Below are 15,466 nucleotides of genomic sequence, written 5' to 3'. Positions count from 1 at the left end.
AGGAAATCGATTTTAAGAGCCCTTTAAGTCGAAAAAAAGGGCTTCATCGTGTGGACGGGTGCAGGGTTAAATCAATATAACGCTGCTAAATTCGACCTCAACTCCTAGTGTAGACCAAGGCTAAGAATCCTCCAAAGATGGGGATTCCAGTAGAATTAGACCAAAACTGGGCTCTTGGTTAACAATACACTAAATTGTGCTTTTAAAACACTGGCCCATGTTGGAATGGGTGTGAAGCTTCCCACTCCTTTCCAGAAGTCTCAGGAAATATTAGGCCTGATACAGGCATAATGCTTCTATGCCCAGGTACAAGAAGGGAATGTGCTGGCTTCTGGTAGTAGTTTGCAGTGTTCTCCCCTCACCTCTGTGTCTGGCTAGTGCCAAGGTAAGTCAGGGTCATGGCCCCTGCAGACCTCTTTTGGGCATTGTAATAGTCAGAGGTACTTCTTGCACTCAGGAGCATGCAAGGACTAGAGTTGTGATCTGTATCATGTGATGGGCTCAAGTGCAGAGAAGATCTTTGCTTCCTCCACCTATCCATGCAGAAATTAGGCACTCCCCTAATATTTGCATGTATACAATACCTTTCTTGCATGTATCTCCAAGCTCTTGCCAAACAGCTAGTTTTTCCTCACAAAACCTCAGTGAGCTTGCTTATCTACCCATTTTATAGATAGATGAATTATCCGCAGTCACTGACTGAGGCAGAGGTTTAGCTAGGAATAGCACCCAGAAATTCTGACTCTCCTCTCCCTTGATGCACTTGATAACATACTGTTCGCTGATGATGAGGCAGGGTTTTTAATTTGACTTATTTATTTCAATGTATAGAAAAAAACACCTATCCCATGCACAAGGATCTTGATTATAATTGAAAATGCATATCCATGCAGAATAAAAAAAGCAGATTCATCTAAAGATAACTGCAGCCCACATAGCAAATCAAATCAACCAACAGAACAGCCAAGAACTCCATATTCCTTAAGAAACCCAGGCCTATTTTCAGTACTTATATGACCCTGAAGCAGGATGGTCCGATGACCAGCTGGCCTAATGGTCAGGTCGTGGTCTTAGTTTCGGCCAGCCTGGTAATCCCAGAGGTTTCCTTGGCTGCAGCCTCAATCTCTCCATCATGCTCCAATTGCTCCTCTAGAGGTTCTGTCACTACAGGGAGGGGAGAGGGGAGATAAGGTAGGGGGACACAGGCCCATCCTTTCCACCAGGTCCTGTCCTGCTTACTGAGCTACCCCAAATTTTGTTTATCTCTGGGTCACTTCCTACCAGTCTCGAGCTCCTCAGTTTGGAGCATGGTCACTGGCTGAGAAGACTCTCCTCAGTTTCTTAGCATGCTGATGCAACAACCTCTTTTATGGCTTTCAGCTCCCAGAGGGAAGGGGTGTGTGTCTGGGGATTCAAATCTCTGCTGCTAATTTAGTCTTCACAGAGCTGTAGCCATTCCTGACACAGGTCTTCAGTCTTCTTCCATAGTGCAGAATAAATAAGGCTGCATGTCTATCATGGAGGTCATAGAAGTCATGGATTCCATGACTTCTATGACCTCCCTGATGTCTGCAACTGGTGCAACTGGCTCAGGGGCTGCCCGAGCTGCAGCAGCAGTTTGAGTGTGGGAGGAGGTTCAGGGCTGGGGTAGGGTGTTGTGGTACAGGGAGCCATTTACCTGGGGGGTGGATGCAGATTGATAAGGCTCAAGGAAATCTGAGACACCCAACCTATTGAGAATTGTCTCAATTTACTCCCAAAGGAAATATTTGAAACTGTTTGATAATTGGCCAGATTGTCAAGAAATGGTTTCTTGGGCAGAGTGCTTTCTAAAGGATGAACTGCTGCCTTGTCCTGACAAACTCAACCAACAGTGGACCCCAGTTTCTCCTGACTGGTCTTCTCCTTCCAAGAACCTGGATCAAAATCACAGATTGTGGAATGAAATTTTTCCAGCAACCTCCAAGCGGTTGACAGCCTGAAATTTGACCAAACAACACTCTGCAGTTGTCTGCCCCCACTACAGGTGCAGACGGCTCAGCCTGAACCTGACCTCAAGATAATATTAACATTTCTTATAGTGCAAGGGGCTCAAATCAGCCACCAAATGGAGACAATCCAGATGAATCAGGTTCTCCACCCCATTCAGAAGAATTTTTCTATGCATGATTTCGTGGATGCTACATTGGGGGCAAAGAGGCTTTTCTTGGTCTCCTGTACAACCCCCATTTCACAGAGTTCAAAAAAGTCTTCATGGTGCAATTGTTCAGCTTTCATATTGCTCCTTATCATATGAAGTTGTTAAACACTGTAACTGATTTTTATTATTAACTGTTGTTATTAATACAAACCATTCTTTCTTCAGTTTGGAAAAGAGCAGATTAAGTTACGTCCTGACAGTATAAAGAAAAGGAGTACTTGTGGCACCTTAGAGACTAACAAATTTATTAGAGCATAAGCTTTCGTGAGCTACAGCTCACTTCATCGGATGCATTTGGTGGCTGAGCTGTAGCTCACGAAAGCTTATGCTCTAATAAATTTGTTAGTCTCTAAGGTGCCACAAGTACTCCTTTTCTTTTTGCGAATACAGACTAACACGGCTGCTACTCTGAATACTGACAGTATGTTTCCTTTTGTGGAATCTGGACCAGATTCTCAGATGGTGTAAGTCAGTGTAACTCCATTTAAGTAAACGTGGAATGTGTATGGAAAAGATTGGCATGCAAAGATTAAAGGCTTGTCTACACTAAAAACACTGCATTGATACAGATGCACCTGCACCTCTGTAGCACTTTGATGAAGATGCTCTAAACCAACAGGAGAGAGCTCTCCCGTCAGCTTAGTTACTCCACCTCCATGAGTCACACACCTAAAGAAGAAAGTGTGAAGTGTAGAACTGGCCTAAGAGTGGGATGAAAGAATAATAGATGACAGGTGAACAGAACGGTTAATCAGCAATGTAGGTGATTACCCCCAAAAGGAACCTTAAAATAATAATCATTTGCTGTATTTTAGCTTTCAACTCCTCTTGACCTTTTCATCCTGTTAAATTTAAACATTTTGATTTACTTGGGGAGAGACAGAGGTAAATAGAGTAAGAAGACTAAATAAAGATTTTCACTTAAAAAAGCTATTGATTAGGTGGGAATTCTTCACAAGTGCAGTTAGTTTTAGTAAACAAATAGATCATAAATACTGGTAAAACAGGCAGGCAGTCTTTTACCTCTATATATTTTCCATCTCTATTTAACTGTTGGCTTCCAAATTAAATTTGTAGAAAAAGTTGTACAAATTTCAAGAAGATGGTGTAAACGTGCTTTTCTGTGTAGTTTAAGCAAGTCCACCTCTTATCTGTTTTCTTCCCAGTAGATGCATAAGAGTATGCCTCAAGCATTATAAACGCAGCTTCTCTTGCTACTCCTGCAAAATCAGTCACCAAAGGGAATGGAGAAAGCTGTGACTATGAGGGGAGAATGTACAATGGGTGGGGAAAGAGCTTGGGACAAGGAGCCAGGGCTGAAGTGGTGGTGCTGAGACTGAGATTGGATTAATAGTCTGGAGTGGGAGACTTGGAGCTAGTGGGGCATAGACTGGAGCAGGGAATGAGAGGGGTGTAACTGGGGACTAGTTTGGGGGGCTAAGAGACAGATTGGACGAGGATCTGGGAGGGACTGGAATTGGCAGGAGAAGGAGACTGGGAGTAGGGAAAGCAGAAGATTGGGACTGCCTGGGCAAAGAGATGGGGGACTGGGAATTGTTGGACAAGGAGAATGGGCCTGGGAGCAGAGGAGGGAGAGAGACTAGGAGTGGGATGAAGAGCTTGAGGAGTGAAGACTAGGACTATCTAGGTGAGGAAAATGGGACTGGGATAAGGTTCCAGGAATGGGAAAGAGACAGGACTGTGACAAAGACAGTTTGGAGGGGACAGACGAAAGGGGTTAAGTTTGCAGAGGAAGAATTTGTGCCACCGAGAGCACGCTCCCTTCTAAAGCCTGGAATGGAACCCAAGGTTCCTGAGTCTCAGCATAGCACAGCTGTCAGTGGAGATCTGTGAAACCAACTGTCCAAGTGTGCATGTCATCCCCCTCCACTGCTACTGCACATACAGGATGATAATCTGCTTCTGCTGTCAGTTAATCTGTTAGGTCTTTACGATAGAGCTAAAGGTTTCATCCCTGCTGATGACCCATGTGGTGTCACTATCATGCCACATGATGAAATTCATGACAGTTTGCTTTTTTAAAAAAAACCTAGGAAATTGCACACAAAAACCTATGCTAAAAGAACATTATTAAGGTTAGAACATAAAAACAGCTATACTGGGTTAGACCAAAGATCCTGTCTTCCAATAGCAGCTAAGCCAATAGCCAGGTGCCCCAGAGGGAATGAACAGAACAGGTAATCATCAAGTGATCCATTCCCTGTCACTCATTCCCAGCTTCTGGCAAACAGAGTCTGGGGACACCATTCCTGCCCATCCTGGCTAATAGCCATTGATGGATCTATTCTCCATGAATTTATCTGGTTATTTTTTGAACCCTGTTATAGTCTTGGCCTTCATAACATCCTCTGGCAAGGAGTTCCACAGGTTGACTGTGCGTTGTATGAAAAAATACTTACTTTTGTTTGTTTTAAACCTGATGCCTATTAATTTCATTTGGTGACCCCAAGTTCTTGTGTTATGAGAAGGAGTGAATAACACTTCCTTCTTTACTTTCTTCATATCAGTCATGATTTTATAGACCTCTTTCATATCCCCCCCCTTAGTCATCTTTTTTCCAAGCTGAAAAGTCCCAGTCTTATTAATCTCTCCTCATACAGCAGCCGTTCCATACCGCTACTCATTTTTGTTGCCCTTCTCTGAATCTTTTCCAAGTTCAATACATCTTTTTTGAGATGGGGCGACAACATCTGCATGCAGTATTCAAGATGTGGGCGTACCATGGATTTATATAGCGGCAATATAACATTTTCTGTCTATCTATCACTTTCTTCATGATTCCCAACATTGCTCACTTTTTTGATTGCCACTGCACATTGAGTGGCTGCTTTTAAAAAAGAACTACCCACAATGACTCCACAATCTCTTTCTTGAATGATGACAGCTAATTTAGACCCCATCATTTTATATGTAAAGTTGGGATTATGTTTTCCAATGTGCTTTACTTTGCATTTATCAACATTGAATTTCATGTGCCATTTTGTTGCCCAGTCACCCAGTTTTGAGAGATCCTTTTGTAGCTCTTTGCAGTCTGCCTGGGACTTAACTATCTTGAGTAGTTTTGTATCATCTGCAAATTTTGCTACCTGACTGTTTACCCCTTTTTCCAGATCATTTAAGGTTGCAGAGTCAAGAACTGAAAAGTTAGGAAATGTCAAATTGAGGTTACCTGTGCAACCTTAATTTGGCCCTTTTATGGGTATACATAATAATGCAGTCTTTCATTACATGATTACATACTATTTTTTTCTAGTGGATCCCTGCCTCAGTTGGTGCACAGATTGGATGGTGCTTACATAGGCTTGGAAGGATAATGTGGATTTGACAAACTGATGAAAGAAGACTTCTGCTCCTTCTTGAAGCTGTTTCTTGATCCGTGGACCTTTCTGCCTGGCCCAAGTCACCAGCCTGCTCAGGTCAGGGGAGATGAGGTTCTTTTTTTCCCCACCTTCAAACAAACAGCTTTTCTAGTTTTCATTTGTTTTAATATTGTCTCTTTGACCCTGAGACTGGAAAGTGAGGAAATCAAAGAGCCATTGTTTGAAGTCTTTCCTTGTTCAACTCCAGAGAGGATTCTTTAACAGGTCTCTGTATATATAGAGACTTCTGTGAGTAATTTTAACAAAAATATACTACAAATATAATCAGGTCAGGCAGTTCCCTGCCTGCTGGCACCCCGTGGTTTCTTATTTGATTTACCCAGTAGTTCCAATCTTCTGTCCAGTGCCATAATAGCTCTTATGATTATTTTGTTTTTTGCTCTAGTTTTTGTAGTCTGCTTTAAATTTTGTCCATATTGTTTCTTTGAGTTTCTCTACTGTTTTTCCTGCATGCACTGATATAGAGGTGTCAATATTTGTATGACTCCTAGCACAATGAGCCCTAGCCCAATCTACCAAGGGATGTCGTGAAGTCGCCATTACTTGAAATATTTACATCATGACTGGAAGTCTTTCTAGAAGGTATACTGTAGCTCAACCACAAGTTTTTGGGTTTGATACAGGAATTACTGGGCAAAATTCTATGGCAGGAGGCCAGACTAGATTATCACAATAGTGTCTTCTGACCTTAAAATACATGAATCTATAAATCCTTGTTTGAGATTCCTAGTCTCTAAATTAATAATATATCTCAAGATGATCGTACATCAAGTTGTGAATCATCTCTTCTATTATTTATAGTGCCAAGGTCCCATAGTGTGGTAGGCTTTGCATAATCATATGGGAGGATACAGTCCCGGCCCCAAAGAATTTGCACTCTAAAACACACAAATGTTGGGGAAAGGGAGAAAACATACAAGCATAGTGGTCATGTGAATGACTGCCACACATCATTTCAATTCCTTTTTAAAAAATGTTGTAATATATTTTACTCACATTACAAATACTCAGTGTTAGGGTTCATTTGGGGAAACACTTATGGGTCACTCTTTAAGTAGGCAAGGGATTACAGTGATAGCTGCCAACGAAGTCATAGGAACTACAGTAGATAATAAGAATAATTGTCATCTAGGATCAACAGATATTGTGATAAAACACACTCAACGTTGACTGCTTTCTGGATGCTCTTGCTAGTCTTATATAACCCATGATTTCTTTTTGGCTTGAAAAGACACTAACTGCCCTAATTGGCAGGTCTTTACAGTCCTTTGAACAAGAGCATCTGTATGCCCCAAAACCATACTCTCATACTGGGGTTTTGGTCTCACCGATACCTTTGTGTGCCAGATTCATGGCTAGTTGTTGAAGAGCTTTTGGAATCCTCATCCTTGAGCCTCTCAGAATGAAGTATGCACTGTCTGCCTCAATCGACAATACAACAACAATGGACAATTAAGTGACCTGTTCTGAGTTATGAAGAAACATCATGTCCACATGAAGGATTATGGATATTTACTGCAAGTCCCACTGTTCAGAATGCGTAGCCTATACTGCTGCCTTCATAGCTGGGTCCTCTTAGGCAGCTTTCTCAAGGAGATCTGCATCTGCCAGCTGGTGTTTTGTAGGGCAGTGAATCATAAAGGTATTTTACTTCCTCAACTACAGTTTAGCAGAAATATAACTATAATATAAATATAATTTTAGATTTTGAATTTCAAGAACATTCAGCAGATTTCTGAATCTGTCCATTTCTACTGCTCCATCCTTGTGGATATAAGTGCTGTGAATTCAGGCAAAGTAAATTTAATTTTGCTCTTTATTGGGTTAGTTTTATAATTGTAACATATTTTCCTTGTTGTGATAATAGTTTTTCTTTATCTACTTTATTACTGCTTTCCTCCACCCCTATTTCATTTGGCACCTTTCCTACTGCACATTCTCTGAGTTACTCATCTTGAACTGATTCCCGTAGCTTCCTGCTAGAATCTGTCCATACACTGATGCTAAAACAAAGGTGGCTGCTGCACATTTCCTGTTAATCTCTTGTCCTCAAAACAAAGATGGCTGCTGCACAGCTAAATGCTGGAAATACAGCATTTAAGAAACAAGTCTATCTCAGTTCTGCAAGAAGAAGAAAATGAACAGTGTCCTCACTTTTCATCCTTGCAGGCTGAGGCACATAGTTTTGATGTGGTAGTGACTGCAGATTTGTGGTGCCTTATGGCACTGGATGATTTCTGTGTTTCCCCGCTCCCTTCCTTCCCCCCCGAGTCATAGGTTGAATCCTTCTAGGCAGCCCTAGAATCTAGTAGAACATACACACGCACGATGAGGGTGTGCAGGTATCATAGCCCTAGTCTACACTAGGCACTGAGATCGAATTTAGCTGCGTTAAATCAATGTAACCCTGCACCCGTCCACACGATGAAGCCCTTTTTTTCGACTTAAAGGGCTCTTAAAATCGATTTCCTTACTCCACCCCGACAAGGGGATTAGCGCTGAAATTGCTGGGTCAAATTTGGGGTACTGTGGATGCAATTAGATGGTATTGACCTCTGGAGCTATCCCAGAGTGCTCCATTGTGACCGCTCTGGACAGCACTCTCAACTCAGATGCACTGACCAGGTAGACAGGAAAAGGCCCGCGAATGTTTGAATTTCAATTTCCTGTTTGGCCAGTGTGGCAAGCTGCAGGTGACCATGCAGAGCTCATCAGCAGAGGTGACCATGATGGAGTCCCAGAATCGCAAAAGAGCTCCAGCATGGACCGAACGGGAGGTATGGAATCTGATCGCTGTATGGGGAGAGGAATCTGTGCAATCAGAACTACATTCCAGTTCTCGAAATGCCAAAACATTTGTGAAAATCTCCCAGGGCATGAAGGACAGAGGCCATAACAGGGACCCGAAGCAGTGTCACGTGAAACTTAAGGAGCTGAGGCAAGCCTACCAAAAAAACAGAGAGGCGAACGGCCGCTCTGGGTCAGAGCCCAAAACATGCCGCTTCTATGATGAGCTGCATGCCATTTTAGGGGGTTCAGCTACCACTACCCCAGCCGTGTTGTTTGACTCCTTCAATGGAGATGGAGGCAACACGGAAGCAGGTTTTGGGGACGAGGAAGACGATGATGAAGAGGCTGTAGATAGCTCACAGCAAACAAGCGGAGAAACCAGTTTTCCCAACAGCCAGGAACTGTTTCTCACCCTGGACCTGGAGCCAGTACCCCCCGAACCCACCCAAGGCTGCCTCCCGGACTCGCCAGGCGGAGAAGGAACCTCTGGTGAGTGTGCCTTTTAAATATTATACAAGGTTTAAAAGCAAGCATGTTTAATGATTAATTTGCCCCGGCATTCGTGGCTCTCCTGGATATAATCCCAAAGCCTTTGCAAAAGGTTTCTGGGGAGGGCAGCCTTATTCCATCCACCATGGTAGGACACTTTACCACTCCAGGCCAGTAGCACGTACTCAGGAATCATTGTAGAACAAAGCATTGCAGTGTATGTTTGCTGGCGTTTAAACAACATCCGTTCTTTATCTCTCTGTATTATCCTCAGGAGAGTGATATCATTCATGGTCACCTGGTTGAAATAGGGTGCTTTTGTTCAGGGGACATTCAGAGGTGCCCGTTCCTGCTGGGCTGTTTGCCTATGGCTGAACAGAAATGTTCCCCGCTGTTAGCCACGCGGTGGGGGGAGGCAAAATGCGACCTTGTAATGAAAGTACATGTGCTATGTATGTAATGTTAACAGCAAGGTTTACTGTGAAAGAGTGTACCCATTGTTCTATAAAAGGTGTCTTTTCAAATACCACTGTCCCTTTTTTTTTCTCCACCAGCTGCATGTGTTTCAAGAATCACAGGATCTTCTCCTTCCCAGAGGCTAGCGAAGATTAGAAGGTGAAAAAACCGCACTCGAGATGAAATGTTCTCTGATCTTATGCTGTCCTCCCACACTGACAGAGCACAGATGAATGCATGGAGGCAGACAATGTCAGAGTGCAGGAAAGCACAAAATGACCGGGAGGAGAGGTGGCGGGCTGAGGAGAGTAAGTGGTGGGCTGAAGAGAGGGCTGAAGCTGAAAAGTGGCAGCAGCGTGATGCGAGGAGGCAGGATTCTGTGCTGAGGCTGCTGGAGGATCAAACTAATGTGCTCCAGCGTATGGTTGAACTGCAGGACAGACAGCAGGAGCACAGACCGCCGCTACAGCCCCTGTGTAACCAACCGCCCTTCTCCCCAAGTTCCATAGCCTCCTCACCCAGACGCCCAAGAACGCGGTGAGGGGGCCTCCGGCCACCCAGCCACTCCACCCCAGAGGATTGCCCAAGCAACAGAAGGCTGGCATTCGATAAGTTTTAAAGTTTTAAACTTTTAAAGTGCTGTGTGGCCTTGTCCTTCCCTCCTCCACCACCCCTCCTGGGCTACCTTGGTAATTATCCCCCTGTTTGTGTGATGAATTAATAAAGAGTGCATGAATGTGAAGCAACAATGACTTTATTGCCTCTGTAAGAGGTGATTGAAGGGAGGAAGGGAGGGTGGTTAGCTTACAGGGAAGTAGAGTGAACCAAGGGGCGGGGGGTTTCATCAAGGAGAAAGAAACAGAACTTTCATACCGTAGCCTGGCCAGTCATGAAACTGGTTTTCAAAGCTTCTGTGATGCGCACCGCATCCTACTGTGCTCTTCTAACCGCCCTTCTGTCTGGCTGTGCATAACCAGCAGCCAGGCGATTTGCCTCAACCTCTCACCCCACCATAAACGTCTCCCCCTTACTGTCACAGATATTGTGGAGCGCACAGCAAGCAGTAATAACAGTGGGAATATTGGTTTTGCTGATGTCTAACCGAGTCAGTAAACTGCGCCAGTGCGCTTTTAAACATCCAAATGCACATTCTACCACCATTCTGCACTTGCTCAGCCTGTAGTTGAACAGCTCCTGACTACTGTCCAGGCTGTCTGTGTATGGCTTCATGAGTCATGGCATTAAGGGGTAGGCTGGGTCCCAAAGGATTACTATAGGCATTTCAACATCCCCTACGGTTATTTTCTGGTCTGGAAATAAAGTCCCTTCCTGCAGCTTTTGAAACAGACCAGAGTTCCTGAAGATGCAAGTGTCATGTACCTTTCCCGGCCATCCCACATTGATGTTGGTGAAACGTCCCTTTTGATCCACCAGTACTTGCAGCACTATTGAAAAGTACCCCTTGCGGTTTATGTACTTGCTGGCTTGGTGCTCCAGTGGCAAGATAGGGATATGGGTTCCGTCTATGGCCACACCACAGTTAGGGAATCCCATTGCAGCAAAGCCATCGACAATGACCTGCACATTTCCCAGGGTCACTATCCTTGATATCAGCAGATCTTTGATTGTGTTGGCTACTTGCATCACAGCAGCCCCCACAGTAGATTTGCCCACTCCAAATTGATTCCTGACTGACCGGTAGCTGTCTGGCGTAGCAAGCTTCCACAGGGCTATCGCCACTCGCTTGTGAACTGTGAGGGCTGCTCTCATCTTGGTATTCTTGCGCCTCAGGGCAGGGGAAAGCAAGCCACAAAGTTCCATGAAAGTGCCCTTACGCATGCGAAAGTTTCGCAGCCACTGGGAATCATCCCAGACGTGCAACACTATGCGGTCCCACCAGTCTGTGCTTGTTTCCCAAGCCCAGAATCGACGTTCCACCGCATGAGCCGCCCCATTAGCACCATGATGCCCACATTGCCAGGTCACGTGCTTTGAGAGAAGTCTGTGTCCATGTCCTCATCACTCTCGTCATCGCGCTGACGTCGCCTACTCGCCCGGTTTCGCTTTGCCAGGTTCTGGTGATGCATATACTGCTGGATAATGCGTGTGGTGTTTAATGTGCTCCTAATTGCCGAAGTGATCTGAGCAGGCTCCATGCTTGCCACGGTATGGCGTCTGCACAGAAAAAATGCGCGGAACGATTGTCTGCCATTGCCCTGACGGAGGGAGGGGCGACTGACGACATGGCTTACAGGGTTGACTTACAGGGAATTAAAATCAACAAAGAGGGTGGCTTTGCGAAAAACTGAATGGCCGCCTCAAGGTTAGAACTGAAAACCTCAAGGATAGAACTCAAAACTGGGTTTAGCAGGCCGTTGATTTCACAGAGGGAGGGAAAGAGGAGAAAATGAATACAAAACAAATCTGGTCTATTTCTTGTTTTGAGCCACTTCATCTATCTTTATATATATCTTGCTGGCAGCAGACTGTTCAGTACGATTGCTAGCCATCATCACGTCTTTGGTGCTCGGCAGAAGATGGTGCAGTCTGACTGCTGGCCATCATCTTCTGCTGGCTGCAGATTAAAAGACAGTGCACTGCCGATAGGACTCAATCGCCATGAAACAAAACAAGGGAAATGACCTGGCTGAGTCACTCCCATGTTTGCCCAGGCGCCTAGTTAAAAGAGCACCCAGGACTACGTTGACGAGGGCTACCAGTCATACTGCACTGTCTGCTGCCAAAAGGCAATAAACTGCTGCTGTGTAGCAATGCAGTACCACATCCACCAGCACCCAGGAGACGTACGTGATGGTTAGCTGAGCGGGCTCCATGCTTGCCATGGTATGGTGTCTGCACAGGTAACTCAAGAAAAAAGGCAAAACGATTGTCTGCTCTTGCTTTTACGGAGGGAGGGAACGGGGGCCTGACGATATGTACCCAGAACCACCTGCGACAATGTTTTAGCCCCATCAGGCACTGGGATTTCTATCCAGAATTCAAATGGGCGGTGGAGACTGCGGGAACTGTTGGATAGCTACCCACAGTGCAAAGCTCCGGAAGTTGATGGTTGCCTCGGTACTGTGGACACAGTCCTCCGACTACATGCACTTAAAGCATTTTTGTGGGGACACACACACTCGACTGTATAAAAACGCTTTCTACAAAACCGACTTCTATAAATTTGACCTAATTTCGCAGTGTAGACATACCCATAGTTGTATTGCCACTATTGCAGAAGGTAACTTTGAGAAAAAATTGTACAAGTGCAACTCTCATTGAAGACCATTGGAGGAAAAAATTGCCAATTGTTTGTAATGTACTGAAATTAGAACATACATTCTTTCAGGACAAAAAAAATCTGACTACATGTGGGATTTTTTTTTGGCCAAAGGACTTGTATTATTTATATTTTGAGAAAATTTATCATATTATTTACCCTGTCGTCTTCAATACAGAGTTAATTTTAAAATGCTGGTATTGATATTGAATATAGCTAACAGTTTGCAGTTGATGAATATCTCTGCATCTCAGGTTTCTGCTTGAATCTTAGGCTATGAAGGATATGGCCAGGGCTGAAGGTCCTGCTATGAAGGGCATGAAATAAATAATGAAATTCCTTTTTTGTGAACAAAAACTCTTTCAAGAGAGAGCTCTCCTTTTGCTTTGGCTTCCCCCTCCCCCTTTTATCAATATTAATCTGAATACATTCAGTTGCAATTCCAATAAATATCCTTGCTAGGAAATTTTTTCTTTTGCTCTCTCATCTATAAAACTTTTTTTATTATTTCAGGAAAAACGATTTGGGAGACTCCCTGCATGTTATCTGTCAATCAGATTTCAAATACCAGTATTGTTAACTTATAGTAATGCAAGTGAAATAGAAAAGAAGAGAAATTATTATGTGCATTATTATTTTTTGACGAGATAGTATAAGCATATATTGCCTTTAAAAAGCTCCTCTGGACTACTGAACCCATAATTTTTCTATCTGTATAGAAGTAGTTTCTTTTAGAAAAAATTGAGTTAATTTAGTGTTTTTTGAAAATGTTGAATTGACAGCCCTAGAAAATCTTCCATTGTTGTATGTAGATTTCAGAGTAGCAGCCTTGTTAGTCTGTATTCGCAAAAAGAAGAGGAGTACTTGTGGCACCTTAGAGACTAACAAATTTATTAGAGCATAAGCTTTCGTGAGCTACAGCTCACTTCATCGGATGAAGTGAGCTGTAGCTCACGAAAGCTTATACTCTAATAAATTTGTTAGTCTCTAAGGTGCCACAAGTACTCCTTTTTTTATTGTTGTATGTAGTGGTGCTGTAGCCATGTTGATCCCAGGGTATTAGAGATGAGGAGGATGAGGTAATATCTTTTATTGGACCAACTCTGTTGGTAAGAGAGACAAGTTTTTAAGCTACACAGAGCTCTTCCTCAGGTCTGGGAAAGGTACTTGGAGTGTCACAGCTAAACACAAGATCAAACAGATAGTTTAGCAAAAGTAGTTCACCCATAGGTGCTATGGTGTTTTTGTCTTTTATCATCTTCCTGTGTGAGCTCATCAGAAGCAAGTTCCCCACAGATGAGGACACACCAACTTAAAGTGGTACCAGACCCTGCCAGAACAACAGATGCAAAACCTGCACACATATCTCCACTGCTACAATGATCAACACCCTCCACAACACATCTTTCAAGAACAATCGGCCCTACACATGCCTATCACAACATGTGATGTACCTCATCCAGTGCACTAAATGTTCCAATAAAAACTATGTGGGTGAAACCAGACAATCACCGCCCTCTTGAATGGACTCTCACAGGAAAATGATAAAAGACAAAAACATCACAGCACCTGTGGGTGAACACTTTTCACAAAGCCCTCACTCTACAGCTGACTGATCAGTCCTCATTCTCAAAGGAAACCTGCACAACACTTTTCAAAAGCTTGGGAGCTTACATTCATTACCTTGCTTGCCACTAAAGAACATGGTCTTTGTAAAGACACTGGATTTATGGTATATTACAACAGCCTGTAATCCGCTAACCCTCCCCTCTTTTTCTTTTATGGCTAAAGGGCTGTTAATGGGCTACCACTTTGCATAGTCCCTTAGAATATGTGTTAACTACTTATGCTAAACCATCTATTTGATCCTGTATTGAACTGTGACACTCTCAGGGAACATCGGCACCACAAAATTAAGGCTAGTCTACACTACAGTTTATGTCGGCATAATCTGTCACTCGGGGGGTGAATAAATAAACCCCCTGAGTGACATAAACTACACCAACATAAGTGCTGGTGCAGACGATGCTATGTCGGCAGGAGAGCTTCTCCCGCTGACATAACTACTATCGCTCCCAGGGGCTGGAGTAGTTAAGGCAATGAGAGAGCTCACTCCATCAGTTTAGAGTGGCTACATTAGAGATCTTACAGCGGCAAACTCTCTAGTGTAGCCATGCCCTTAGTCAACCTATGTTATGTAGACGGACGGTCACTACTGTAATTGGATTGATTTTACACATCCACTCTAAGCTCCTTGTGTTGGTGGTGCATGTCCTCACCAGGAGGGCTTGCTCCAATTTAACTGCTAGTGTGGAGCATAGTGGGATGGTTTCTGAAAGGCAGCAACAGTCTATGTAAGCAGCGCAGTACCTGCACTGACACAGAGTCAACCTAACTACGTCAACTTAGGCTCTTTGCCTCCTGTGGAGGTGGAGGTATTAAGTCAGTGTGTTGAGCTAATTACATTGGAGGGAGCTACATTTTAGTGTAGACGCTTACAGGATTAGGTAGACGTAAGCTGCCTTACGTAGACCTAACTCTGTAGTGTAGACCAGGCCTGAGTACCTTTTGCAGACCTGAGGAAGAGCTCTGTGTAGCTTGAAAGCTTGTCTCACTCACCAACAGAAGTTGGTCCAATAAAAGATATTACCTCACCCACACTGTAGTCCTAGAAAATGAAGTTTGCTCAGTATCTATGTAACACGTGTAGCACAGGCACTGCCAGTGAAAGCTTCCCCACCAGTATTCCTAAATTCTGAACTATAAAGACCCAATGAAAGGCTCATTCAGTTTCCATACCCATCCGACATTGGCCTCTTTGCCCAGATGTCCAATAAGGGTGCCAATTAG

The 15,466-nt window shown here is 43.9% G+C and overlaps 1 protein-coding gene across 4 annotated transcripts in view; it reads left to right on the top strand.

The window, feature by feature from the left end:
• VSNL1 (visinin like 1) overlaps positions 1-15,466 on the top strand; it is a 156,229-nt gene that overhangs the window by 42,073 nt on the left and 98,690 nt on the right. The window contains exon 1 of one of the 4 annotated variants that reach the window (XM_043510223.1): positions 5,475-5,637. The exons of the other annotated variants lie outside the window; for them this stretch is intronic. The gene's annotated coding sequence lies outside the window, so the exon portion shown is untranslated. Of the gene's footprint in view, positions 1-5,474; positions 5,638-15,466 lie in introns of those variants that run through there. 4 annotated transcript variants of the gene reach the window in all.

The sequence above is a fragment of the Dermochelys coriacea genome, chromosome 3 (genome assembly GCF_009764565.3).
Source record: "Dermochelys coriacea isolate rDerCor1 chromosome 3, rDerCor1.pri.v4, whole genome shotgun sequence".
NCBI lineage: Eukaryota > Metazoa > Chordata > Testudines > Dermochelyidae > Dermochelys > Dermochelys coriacea.
Note: the sequence above shows the minus strand (reverse complement) of the source record. Positions and strands in the feature narration are given on the sequence as shown.